Here is a 13,025-nt window from a genome sequence, read left to right as displayed (position 1 = left end):
AAAGCAAGTTATCCTTACTATGATGTGATTCTAAAGTAGAGATAAATAGTAGCAAAAGCATGAACACTCGCAGGAGGTTCATGTTAGCCATTGTCTATCAAGTAAACAAACAGTTCTGTCTAAGTTGTTTTATCTACTAGTCACTAAATACAGGTGTCCATTATGACATCATAAACATCCATCATTATGACACATCAAAGTATCAGAAACATTTGCATGGGGTCAATGAACCCAACTTCTTGCTAGCTCCCATTATGACATCATCAGAGAACAATGCCCAGCCATTAGCCAGCTATATTGGCTAATAGGGTGCTAAATACTATTAAAGACCTGTGTTACTACTACTGTTTATTCCACAATTGACGGGATTATTATTAGTAATAATAAAATAATAATGAATACAACATATATTTATAAAGCACCAACATACAAACAAATTCAGAGCATGCCGGTTTGCAAGTAGCAATCTTCCACAATTTAGAATATATGAACATCTTCAATAAAGAAATTTAATTCAAAAATAAAAAATACATTATATTTGACAAAATGCTTCCTACTAAATAAGAAAAAACTGAAGTAGTAATGCATAATAATGAATTATACAAATTTTGTATTATTATATTTATATTATATTATAACTATATACTTTACTATACTATATAACTATTACTAAGTTAAAAAAAAGTAAAAATATTGCATGAAGAAATGAAAAAATAAAAATCCAAAACAAAGGGGGAATAAAAACAAATTGTATTATTATATTTATATTATATTATAACTATATACTTTAATATACTATATAACTATTACTAAGTTAAAAAAAAGTAAGAAATATTGTATGAAAGAAGTGAAAAAATAAAAATCCAAAGTTATCCTTACTATGATATGATTCTGAAGTAGAGATAAATAGTAGCAAAAACATGAACACTCGCAGGAGGTCCATGTTAGCAGTTGTCTATCAAGTAAACAAACAGTTCTAAGTTGTTTTCTCTACTAGTCACTAAATACAGGTGTCCATTATGACATCATAAACATCCATCATTATGACACATCAAAGTATCAGAAACATTTGCTTGGGGTCAATGAACCCAGCTTCTTGCTAGCTCCCATTATGACATCATCAGAGAATAATGCCCAGCCATTAGCCAGCTATATTGGCTAATAGGGTGCTAAATACTATTAAAGACCTGTGTTACTACTACTGTTTATTCCACAATTGATGGGATTATTATTAGTAATAATACAATAATAATGAATACAACACTTATATTTATAAAGCACAAACATACAAACAAATTCAGAGAATGCCAGTTTGCAAGCAGCAATCTTCCAAAATTTAGAATATATGAACATCTTCAATAAAGAAATTTAATCCACGGCTACAGTTGAGCATGATAATAGTTAAAAAAAAGAAATGCAACTGTTCTGTCCTCCCGATATGCGATAATAGATTGACAGGCAGCTAAACTCTTTCCTTCATCAATTTAATGAGACTTGAGATTAGTTTGCTTCAGTTTAATAAAGGGGAACTATTGTGAAAGTAAAAATTTAAATGTAAGCTCCAATAAGACATTTTTTAAATCAACTAATAATCCTGCTCTGTTTCTAGTTATATTAATTGATTATATTTAGAAGCATTCTTATTTTATATGATTAAATTATGATATTAAATTTACATTTTTGTGATAGTCCCCCTTTAGCAAAGGGTGGATGTACAACTATAAACCTGTTATTCAAAAAGCTACTAATTATGGAAAACCTATCTCCTATAGACTCCATTTTATCTGAATAATCCAACATTTTATAAAGGGGTTGTTCACCTTTAAATAAACTTTTAGTATGATGTAGAGTGTGATATTGTGGGACAATTTGCAATTGGTTTTCATTTTTTATTTTTAGTGGCTTTTGAAATATTTAGCTCTTTATTCAGCGGCTCTCCAGTTTGCAATTTCAGCTATCTGGTTGCCAGGATCCAAGCTATCCTAGCAACCATGTACTGATTTAAATGAGAGACTGGAATATGAATAGGAGAGGCCAGAATAGAAAAATGAGCAATAAAAAATAGTAGTAACAATATATTTGTAGTCTTTCAGAGCATTTGTTGTTTAAATGGGGTCAGTGACCCCCATTTGAAAGCTGGAGAGAGTTAGAAGAAGAAGGCAATTCATTCATAAACTATAAAAAATAAATACAATTAAATAAAATTGAAAAGTTGCTTACAATTAGTCATTCTATAATAACTTGAAGGTGAAACAGCCCTTTAAAGATTTTTTTTCTTTGTAACAATAAAACAGTAACTTGTACTTGATCTAAACTACTGTAAGTTATAATTAATCCTTGTTGGAAGCAAAACCAGCCTATTGGGTTTATTTAATATGTATACAATTTTCTAGTAGACTTAAGGTATGATGATCAAAATTACAGAAAGATCTGTTATCTGAAATACCAAAGGTCCCGAGCATTCTGGATAACAGGTCCCATACCAGTATACCATAACAAAATACTGCAAAGTATATAATACGGCCTATAGTGACTGAAGGCCTAGATCCCTGAGCAATAACAATCAAGCTAGGTGACTGCATATACTATCTTGCAAATAAGTGAAACAAAGGAAAAACAATGCTACAAAAGGTCTAGGATATTGGATAGAATTGTTGCAGATAGTGTCATCCAGTTTTACATGTTAACATAAGGAACCTAGGAACGATTTTTCAAAAAAGAACTGTATTTACTAAACCAGTATGTGTTGCAGTCAAGATAAACAACAGAACAGTACTGGAGGCATAACAGTAACATAAATGGTGATATGTTATTAACATTTTCATGGGCTATGTATATCTACATTCACTTTCTTTTCACTTGAATGGGAAGTCCTGCGAGTCAGTAGGAAACATTTTCATGTGTTTAAGGGGTAATTCATAACATTCAGTTATGTTTTAGAATGGCCTATTTCCTAATTTACTCCCAGTTTTTGGCCTGTAGTGTTAGACCCATAGCACACCAGCACCATTATCATACCAGAAATATTTGGATGTTACTTTCTATATGGTTATTGGTGTTAAATTTTGTTTTAAAAAGATGTGATGTAGCTCTAAGGATTCCTTTCACTGGTGTGGCATAATATATTAACCACAGCTCCCTCTCCTCCATTAAAGGGATAGTCCGTTTGTTCATCAATCAAAATGGCAGATTTGGGTGAACTGTATATATGTATGGTCTTTTTTGTCAGGGAATTCCATCATTTATGAAAACAGAATTTCTTTACTTAATTTTCTTTCTTTTTAAGGCTGTGTAATAACCACTTAACAATAGTTGTATAACAGGAGTGTGCTGGTGACTGAGTATTAATGAGAACCCTTATATCTTTTTTTATTGAAGGTTAACAGCATATTGGTACAAGCATATGACATCTCGGAGTGATGCAGTATATAGTGTTACTGCATTACATTACATTAATGACATCACCAGGGTATACAATCACATACCAGCTTATATTCTCCATGAACCTTATGTAGGGAATATTTCTTTAATCAGGGACCCCAAATGAGTTGGAACCTTGTATTATGGCCCTCATGCTCATAATGTGTCATATATTCTGTATTACACATATTGGACATTGCAGAGAACCACTGAGAGGTGGGTGGGGATTCCTTTGATTTCAAGAGCTCTACTAAGAAAAAGTTTGACATGAGGGGAATATGTAAGACTGATTTGTATGCCCTGTAGCCATAACATAGGGTTCTGTTTGTGATGGTCAGGACTGAGTTCCAATAGACTGGAAGTGCGAGGCAGGGCCACACTATGGGGCATATTTATCAAGGGTCAAATTTCGAGTTTATGGGTGTTTCTAAAAACTCCCATCAACTCCCATTAACTCGGAATTTGGCAAAATATATTTTAAAAAAATGTTATATTCAGGTGAGTAGGATCGACCTTCAAACTCAAATTGAATTCGATTCGAGTTGTAAAAAAAAGAAAATAATTTTCAAACGTCCACCAAATGACTCCAAATTGGTTGTAGAAGGTACCCCATAGGCTTAAACACCAATTTGGCAGGTTTTAGATGGCGAATAGTCGAATTCGAATTCTTAAAGACACCGTACATGATACATTTCTAAATTCGAATTTACAATTTTTTTACATTTCAAATCGAATTTGGACTATTCCCTAGTCGAATTACACTAAAATAAACTTGAAATTCGAATTTAAAAATTCTAATTTTCAATTTGACCCTTGATAAATCTGCCCCAATGTGTAGAAGGGAGAGATCCCTGGGTTCAGTTTGTGCAATTTATTCTGGGTATAGTATGCTGGCTATAAAGTATAGATGAAGGATTTTATGTCTGAGGTTCTTGGAAAACTAATAAGGGCTGCTAGAGCGGCAGTCCACTGTGGGTCCGCTAAGGTTCCCAAATTTTTCTCCCAGTAGAGATTTTACATTTAGATGTTTCCATCCTGAGAAGAGTGAGTAGAGGTGGTCTACAAGAGTTATAGGAGTGAACCTGTGCCTGTGAGAAAGTATCTGGTTCAGTCTCATATAGAACAGCCACTGCGACATTGGGTGCATATATGAGAGCATTTTGTTGTTAACCCATACATCTGCGATACATACATAGTTAAGATTCCACACTGTATTCAGCATCTCTGGGCCACCAGACCTGCCACCTTGCCCAGAGCCTTGTTGTTCCACAATGGAGTGAAAGGGTCTGTTGTGTTAATGCCCATGCGCCGATGTGCTCTGCTGAAGGCCCACCTACTTGCCTCCACTATTGGGTGGGATTATAAAGGTACTGCTTTCTTGTTTGGATGAGCAGTGCCTGCAATGTGGACAGACAACAAGGTAAAACAGTCTCCCATGTTTGGTAAAGGGCTGAGCATGGGGTCCCTTGCATCAGAGGGACCACCTGGGTCAGCTGCATTGTTAGGACTGGAGTGTGAAACTATGGTACTGCCAGATTTCCTTCTCCCTGGGGTATTTTCAGTGTATTCAGACCTAACCCACTTCTTCCCGACCCCCAGATAATTCTATGTAACATATCGTCCAGGTGGTAGAGGTAGGGGCCATGACATAAAACATACATAAGTTTGGGCTGGAGAAACATTTTTATTAAGTTAATTCTGCCCACTGGCCCCAAAAGCAGGGAGGACTAGGAGTTGAGTTTTGTATCTGTCCATAGCATTAGAGGAGCTACATTAAGGGCATATTAATGTGAGAAGGACAGAACCACATCAATCCGTAGATAAGTGAATTCAGAGGAGATGGATAGTGTTAGGTCTATTTCAATGATAAGTGGGTCAATCAAAAAGACAGTCAATTTAAAGGGGCTCGCATTTACACTCAATATCAATCCAAACTTATCAGTGAGATAAACCAATTCTTTAAGGGACTGCCTCCATCCCCCAGATATAACTGTATCAGCATATAGCTGGAACTTATTCATTCCTGTGTGGGTGAGTGGTTACCAATAGAATACAGAAGTGTATATTTTTTTTTTAGAATTACCTTTTTTTTTTAAACATTGATGTTTGTATGTAGACACCATGGTATTGGAAAACTTTGTCTGCAGCTTCAAATGGCTTAATGGCCAGCACAAAAAGGAGAGGGGGGGCATTCCTATATAGTGCTTGTTGTGAGTGCAAAAGCAGAGGTGTTTGAGGAGCCTACTCTGAACATGGCTGTTGGTTTCATATAGAGCAGCTTAACCAGAGATATAAATTGTTGTCCAAATCCTATGGCCTTAAGTATATGCCCGCTTCACAATATCAAAGGCTTTGACTATGTCTAGTGCAGCCATTGCCATTGTGCTTGCATTAAACTGTTAATGTGTGGTTCAATAAAATGTTGTTTAGTGCCATGGTTTTGCCAGGAATAAACCCCAGTTGGTCATCATTAACAAGTGCATGGATTACTTTCATAAGACAATTTGCGAAGCATAGTTGTCCTGTGCCTATTTTAACTCTGCAAATTTAGTTGATTGGGGGTTCAAAGTTACCTGATTGTCTACTCTAGCATTGGAGTGGTCTAGCTGTTGTATTTATATAGCTTGTTTTTTGTAGACATTTACTTCAGAGTGTTATACTCCCCTGAGATAAGCATTCAGGGCATCCCACAGGGTTGTATAATCAGTGGACTCCTTATTAAAGTGAATAAAGTATGTGATAGCTGCCTCACTGATCTTGTAGTTATCTAATAATTAGAACAGGCAGGGTTGAGGGATCGCCTAGGGCTACTCTGAGAGACCTCCAAGTTTATCACTAACTTGATGAGAGCATGGCCAGAGATGCCTCTAGGGAGATGCTTTTACATTTGTTTGAGGTTCATTCACTAGCTTGCAGTGTCTACTGAGTCTGTCTAGAGAGGCATCTGGGACACAATTAAAGTCCCCCATTGCTGTTGGTGCTGTGTGTGGGAATTATGAGGTGAAGTTTATTAAGTGAACAAGACAGTTGTCTCTATGTGGCGGGAATATAGATGGTGTCTAGTAAAACATCTTGAGACTTTAGAAACAATAATCTACCATCTTTATATTATTTAAGGGATTCCAACCTAAAGGGTGTGTTGCAGGTAATAAGGATGACTAGAGTGGGTGGAATGCATCAAGGTAGTAACACCCAACCCACGGGTGATGTAAGACTAGTGCCTAGGAGGTGTGTCAGTTGTAGTAAGATAATGCAACTCACATTTTTTAAGGACATTTAGTACTATCTGCACGTGATAGCTTCATTGAGACCCCTCATGTTCCATCTTATTATTATGGTGGCTTAAATGTTAAATAATGTCTCATACCAGTATAGTGTGCATGCCCGAACAGCTTAACAAAGTAGCATGACATTAACCGAACTAACTAAACATCATGATCCCAGTACCCACTAGTTCTGCACAATACCCAACTTCTGGCAAAATTAACCCTGTGACAACAAGTGGTTAAATGGGGGTGCTAAATAGCTCAAGGGCACACATGGCCATCAACATGCAACCTGTCTGGAGTTGTGCATTCGGCCGGAGTTAAGTAAGGATAGAGATAGGATTCCCTGATAGGCGATTGGATCACTGCAGAGAAGTCTTCAAAGATGGATATCTTGGAGGCATGGAAGGTTATCATATGCTTCCACTGTGTCAGTGCAAGCACCTCCTCCCTGTCTCTGGTGTTTAGGATGCGCACAATCAGAGTTTGAGGAGGTGTACCCGTAATGGGGACATTAGTAGGTATCTGTGGGTGTGTTCTTTGGTGAATGATGAGAAGGGATTTCTGCTAAATTGTTGAACCATCCAAGACTCAATAAAGGATTCTGGTGGGTCTCCCTCAGAACTTTCAGGGAAACTGAGTGGAGTTTGTGCTTCAGTGCTGTTGTTCACACAATTTTTGTAAATCTTGCTTGATAATTGAGTTAAATGATAAATGAGTTCAACTTGTATTCCTTTGGTTTTAGCAGCATATTAAACTAGATCATGATTCTTTAGATGCTCTAATCTCAGATAGTAGGTCAGATAGATTTTGTTCAGGGGTTGTTGAGTTGCAGGTGCAGACTTATTGTTAGTGGGAGATCCGGGGGACTGACTTTCCACACCATTTTGACTGTTCTGGGCCTCCAGTGCAAATTTCTCCAGTCATGCTGTTGCTTCAGAAGCTCTCTTTTGAGCTTTTTTTGCTCTCTGTGGATGGGCTCCCGGAATTGGCCCAAGGCTCCTTTATTGTGGCAATTAGCTAAGGATTTTTCAAGATATTGTACACTGGGTAGAGGAGCTCCTCAAGGCAAACCCCCCCAATTCTTAAAGGAGAACTAAACCCTAAAAATGCCATATTTTATATACTGATCTTATTGCACCAGCCTAAAGTTTCTGCTACTCAATAGCAGCAATGATCTAGGACGTCACAGGGGGTCACCATCTTGGAAAGTGACTACGACACTCACTTGCTTAGTGGGCTCTGAGCAGCTGTTGAGAAGCTTAGGGGTTGTCGCAAATTATCAAGCAGAAAATAAGGTTGTCCTGTAATATAAGCTGATGCTCGGTGGTCCCTCGGTTTTCGGGCCGGCCTGCACATCACCAGTAACTATTACTGATGGGGCCCGGTTGCAGGACATGCAGCCGGGCCATAGAAGCAATGTTCATTTTGGATTCACTCACGTGTTAGGCCCTGGCAGACCCAGAGGGGGTGCAGGCCCTGGTGTAATCACATCCCCAGTAGTTCTAACTGAAGAGAAGCAATAGACAGTCATGTTATTAGGAATCTAGTAGGTTTGTTATTTGCTGTGCAGTCTCATAGTGTCTTGAAGATGAAAAATCGAGTGTCTTTTCCAGCATGAAATTTCAGGGAGGAGACTTCTCCCACCATAACTTGAACATGTTAAGATTAACAAAGGTCCAGGGCCAGATGGTATTCATCCCAGGGTAATTAGCGAGCTTAGCTCTGTGATTGCCAAACCTCTTTACTTAATTTTTCAGGATTCATTGAGATCTGGCATAGTGCCGAGAGACTGGCGAATTGCTAATGTGGTGCCTCTATTCAAAAAAGGATCCCGTTCTCAGCCTCAAAACTATAGGCCAGTTAGTCTGACGTCAGTATTAGGAAAGCTTTTCGAAGGGTTAATAAAGGATAAGATACTGGACTTCATAGCAAATCATAATACTATGAGTTTGTGCCAGCATGGTTTTATGCGTAATAGATCTTGCCAGACTAACTTAATTTCTTTTTACGAGAATGTAAGTAGAGACCTCGATTCTGGGATGGCAGTGGATGTGATTTACTTAGACTTTGCTAAAGCATTTGATACAGTGCCACACAAAAGGTTACTGGTTAAATTAAGGAATGTTGGCATGGAACATAGTATTTGTACCTGGATAGAGAACTGGCTAAAAGATAGACTACAAAGAGTGGTGGTAAATGGAACATTTTCTAATTGGACCAGTGTTGTTAGTGGAGTACCGCAGGGCTCTGTACTAGGTCCCTTGCTTTTCAACTTGTTTATTAATGACCTGGAGGTGGGCATTGAAAGTACTGTTTCTATTTTTGCAGATGATACTAAATTGTGCAGAACTATAGGTTCCATGCAGGATGTTGCCACTTTGCAAAGTGATCTGTCTAAACTGGAAAACTGGGCAGCAAACTGGAAAATGAGGTTCAATGTTGATAAATGCAAGGTTATGCACTTTGGCGAAAATAATATAAATGCAAGTTATACACTAAATGGCAATGTGTTGGGAGTTTCCTTAAATGAAAAGGATCTAGGGGTCTTTGTAGATAACACGTTGTCTAATTCTGGGCAGTGTCATTCTGTGACTACTAAAGCAAATAAAGTTCTGTCTTGCATAAAAAAGGGCATTAACTCAAGGGATGAAAACATAATTATGCCTCTTTATAGGTCCCTGGTAAGGCCTCATCTGGAGTATTGAGAGATACTGTAGATGGTAGCCGCACCTTCTAACCAGTTGTTTTTCTTTAGGGTTGCCCCTTGAACCGAGAGTTAGAAGCAACTTGACATGGATGTGCTGACCACTCCTATATAAATATTTGGTTTGGTGCTCAAAGGAGAGACAGAAAGCGGAGTATATAGCGTCGCACTATCCTGAATTACCCTTGTGTTAAACAATGTGTCTGCCTGCCTGAAGCGATCAACTTGTATTGAAATAAATAAATTAAGTTATTGTATTCGTGTTGTGCTCATTGCAGTCATATCTTCTGTGATTAACAAAACAAAATTAAATAAAGTGCATTTTTAAACAGTTCATGGTGACTTAAATATTTAAAGTGCAAGGTGCTTGGTTGTGAACATGGGAATGTGCTTGAACCTGCGGCTTGGACTAATTAAAGAGACATCATAAAAAGTAACTTTTATTTCATCTACTAAAAATTCATTGATAGAGAGGAAGTTAATTATTAAAACCACTAAAAACAAGTAAAACTCAGGGTGGAAATCGGATCTAGATGTGGTATAGAAAAGGGGTGACAGTGAAAATGTTTCCTTTAGACTGTTCCCATATCGATCTTACAACACCCGTTTCCCTATACTGGCTGATTAGTAGTATGGGAGTACGTTAAGGACAAGTTAGCACTGTTGCAGTGATCTCCAAAACGACTGAGCAAAGGTAAGTGAGGATTGGGGGTTGTGGGGAGGTGCCCCTTAAATGAACAAGCGTGATATGCCAGCCACTGTACAGTATGGGGTGCGCAAAATTTTATCTGACACTGTGTCCTCTCAGAGGCACCTAATGAGTTGTGGCCTATTCCCTAGACACTACAAAAGCGACACATCGCACTGACAGAACCGTTGAACAGGACGTTCTGAGGATAGGTTCCCCCACCCAGAAATTATCATCCGATCCTTCCCCCCTGATCCTCTAACCCACTGCGTGCTTTAGTAAGATTCCTTATAGTCCCCAGAATTTAAACCGCTAAGTTAGCGGCTGAGCTACGGTGCCTGACGCACGTTTCGCCGGTTAGGCTTTTTCAAAGGCAAATGGCGGCGTGTTCTCGCGATATTTACGTCCTCACGAGCACGTCACTGCGTTTGTGTCTTATGCAAAATGCCTCACGTGATCATAACATCCTTGTATTTGTATTGGATACAATACACTGTGGCAATTCTGATCATGTTGGCCACTGTTGCAATACATCTTTCTTACATTCCCATGTTTTTAGATACTTTCTGTCATTGAAATAGCGCTTAGATACATATGAATTCACACTTCCCAATAGATTACTTGCTGATTAAGCAATATATAAAAGAAGCAAAAAGGACATAATTTTATTGTTTTCTGTATTTTAATTTTTAATATTATATTGGATCTCATTATCTTTTTAGACGTTTTAACAGATCCTATTTAAGACAATTGTACCTGACAGAATTATGATGCTTATAGCTTCTATGAGCCTATATACGTGTGTAATGATAAACTTTCATTTAAACCATGGGGATTGAGAGTATTTAGTTCATAGATCCATCTGCTTTCTGTTGAAAGTAGTTTGTGGTCTAAATCCCCTCTTCTGATTCCTAGAGAAATTTTTTCAAGAACTGACACTGTTAAGCCACCTGGTGAGCCATTGTGGTGTAAATAAAAATGTTTCCCTAAGGGACTGACTTTTTTGGGGTAAAGCATTTTTTTGTCTGTACAAGATGAATCTGAAGATTGAGTTTCCAATAACGCTCTCTGTGTTGATTTTATACTATTTATATGTTCAGAAATCCTTTTATTTAAAGATCTTTTTGTTTTGCCTATGTAATGTAAATTACAAGGACAGGTGATCCTATATATCACTGCTTGGGTTTTGCAGTTGCTCCACTGCCGTAGAAGATGTTTCTTGCCAAATCTGTCTTCAACCTCTTTGATATTGTGTATATAGGGGTAGATGTTGCAAGTGCCAGTGAGTAAATACATTCAAATATTCCCACAAATAACATCCAGACGGGCTCCCAATTTACAAAATCTACTGGTTCGAAGTCATTTCAACAATAAAAAAGGGAATGTATCAAAACAAAAATGGGGCACATATCCATGTGGCACTTGCAACATCTGCCCCTATATACACAATATCAAAGAGGTTGAAGACAGATTTGGCAAGAAACATCTTCTACGGCAGTGGAGCAACTGCAAAACCCAAGCAGTGATATATAGGATCACCTGTCCTTGTAATTTACATTACATAGGCAAAACAAAAAGATCTTTAAATAAAAGGATTTCTGAACATATAAATAGTATAAAATCAACACAGAGAGCGTTATTGGAAACTCAATCTTCAGATTCATCTTGTACAGACAAAAAAATGCTTTACCCCAAAAAAGTCAGTCCCTTAGGGAAACATTTTTATTTACACCACAATGGCTCACCAGATGGCTTAACAGTGTCAGTTCTTGAAAAAATTTCTCTAGGAATCAGAAGAGGGGATTTAGACCACAAACTACTTTCAACAGAAAGCAGATGGATCTATGAATTAAATACTCTCAATCCCCATGGTTTAAATGAAAGTTTATCATTACACACGTATATAGGCTCATAGAAGCTATAAGCATCATAATTCTGTCAGGTACAATTGTCTTAAATAGGATCTGTTAAAACGTCTAAAAAGATAATGAGATCCAATATAATATTAAAAATTAAAATACAGAAAACAATAAAATTATGTCCTTTTTGCTTCTTTTATATATTGCTTAATCAGCAAGTAATCTATTGGGAAGTGTGAATTCATATGTATCTAAGCGCTATTTCAATGACAGAAAGTATCTAAAAACATGGGAATGTAAGAAAGATGTATTGCAACAGTGGCCAACATGATCAGAATTGCCACAGTGTATTGTATCCAATACAAATACAAGGATGTTATGATCACGTGAGGCATTTTGCATAAGACACAAACGCAGTGACGGCTGCGGGTCACGTGACATCAAGAGACCAATCGGCGTGCTCGTGAGGACGTAAATATCGCGAGAACACGCCGCCATTTGCCTTTGAAAAAGCCTAACCGGCGAAACGTGCGTCAGGCACCGTAGCTCAGCCGCTAACTTAGCGGTTTAAATTCTGGGGACTATAAGGAATCTTACTAAAGCACGCAGTGGGTTAGAGGATCAGGGGGGAAGGATCGGATGATAATTTCTGGGTGGGGGAACCTATCCTCAGAACGTCCTGTTCAACGGTTCTGTCAGTGCGATGTGTCGCTTTTGTAGTGTCTAGGGAATAGGCCACAACTCATTAGGTGCCTCTGAGAGGACACAGTGTCAGATAAAATTTTGCGCACACCATACTGTACAGTGGCTGGCATATCACGCTTGTTCATTTAAGGGGCACCTCCCCACAACCCCCAATCCTCACTTACCTTTGCTCAGTCGTTTTGGAGATCACTGCAACAGTGCTAACTTGTCCTTAACGTACTCCCATACTACTAATCAGCCAGTATAGGGAAACGGGTGTTGTAAGATCGATATGGGAACAGTCTAAAGGAAACATTTTCACTGTCACCCCTTTTCTATACCACATCTAGATCCGATTTCCACCCTGAGTTTTACTTGTTTTTAGTGGTTTTAATAATTAA

The sequence above is a fragment of the Xenopus laevis genome, chromosome 6L, assembly GCF_017654675.1.
Source record: "Xenopus laevis strain J_2021 chromosome 6L, Xenopus_laevis_v10.1, whole genome shotgun sequence".
Classification (NCBI taxonomy): domain Eukaryota; kingdom Metazoa; phylum Chordata; class Amphibia; order Anura; family Pipidae; genus Xenopus; species Xenopus laevis.
This window is presented reverse-complemented; position numbering follows the sequence as displayed.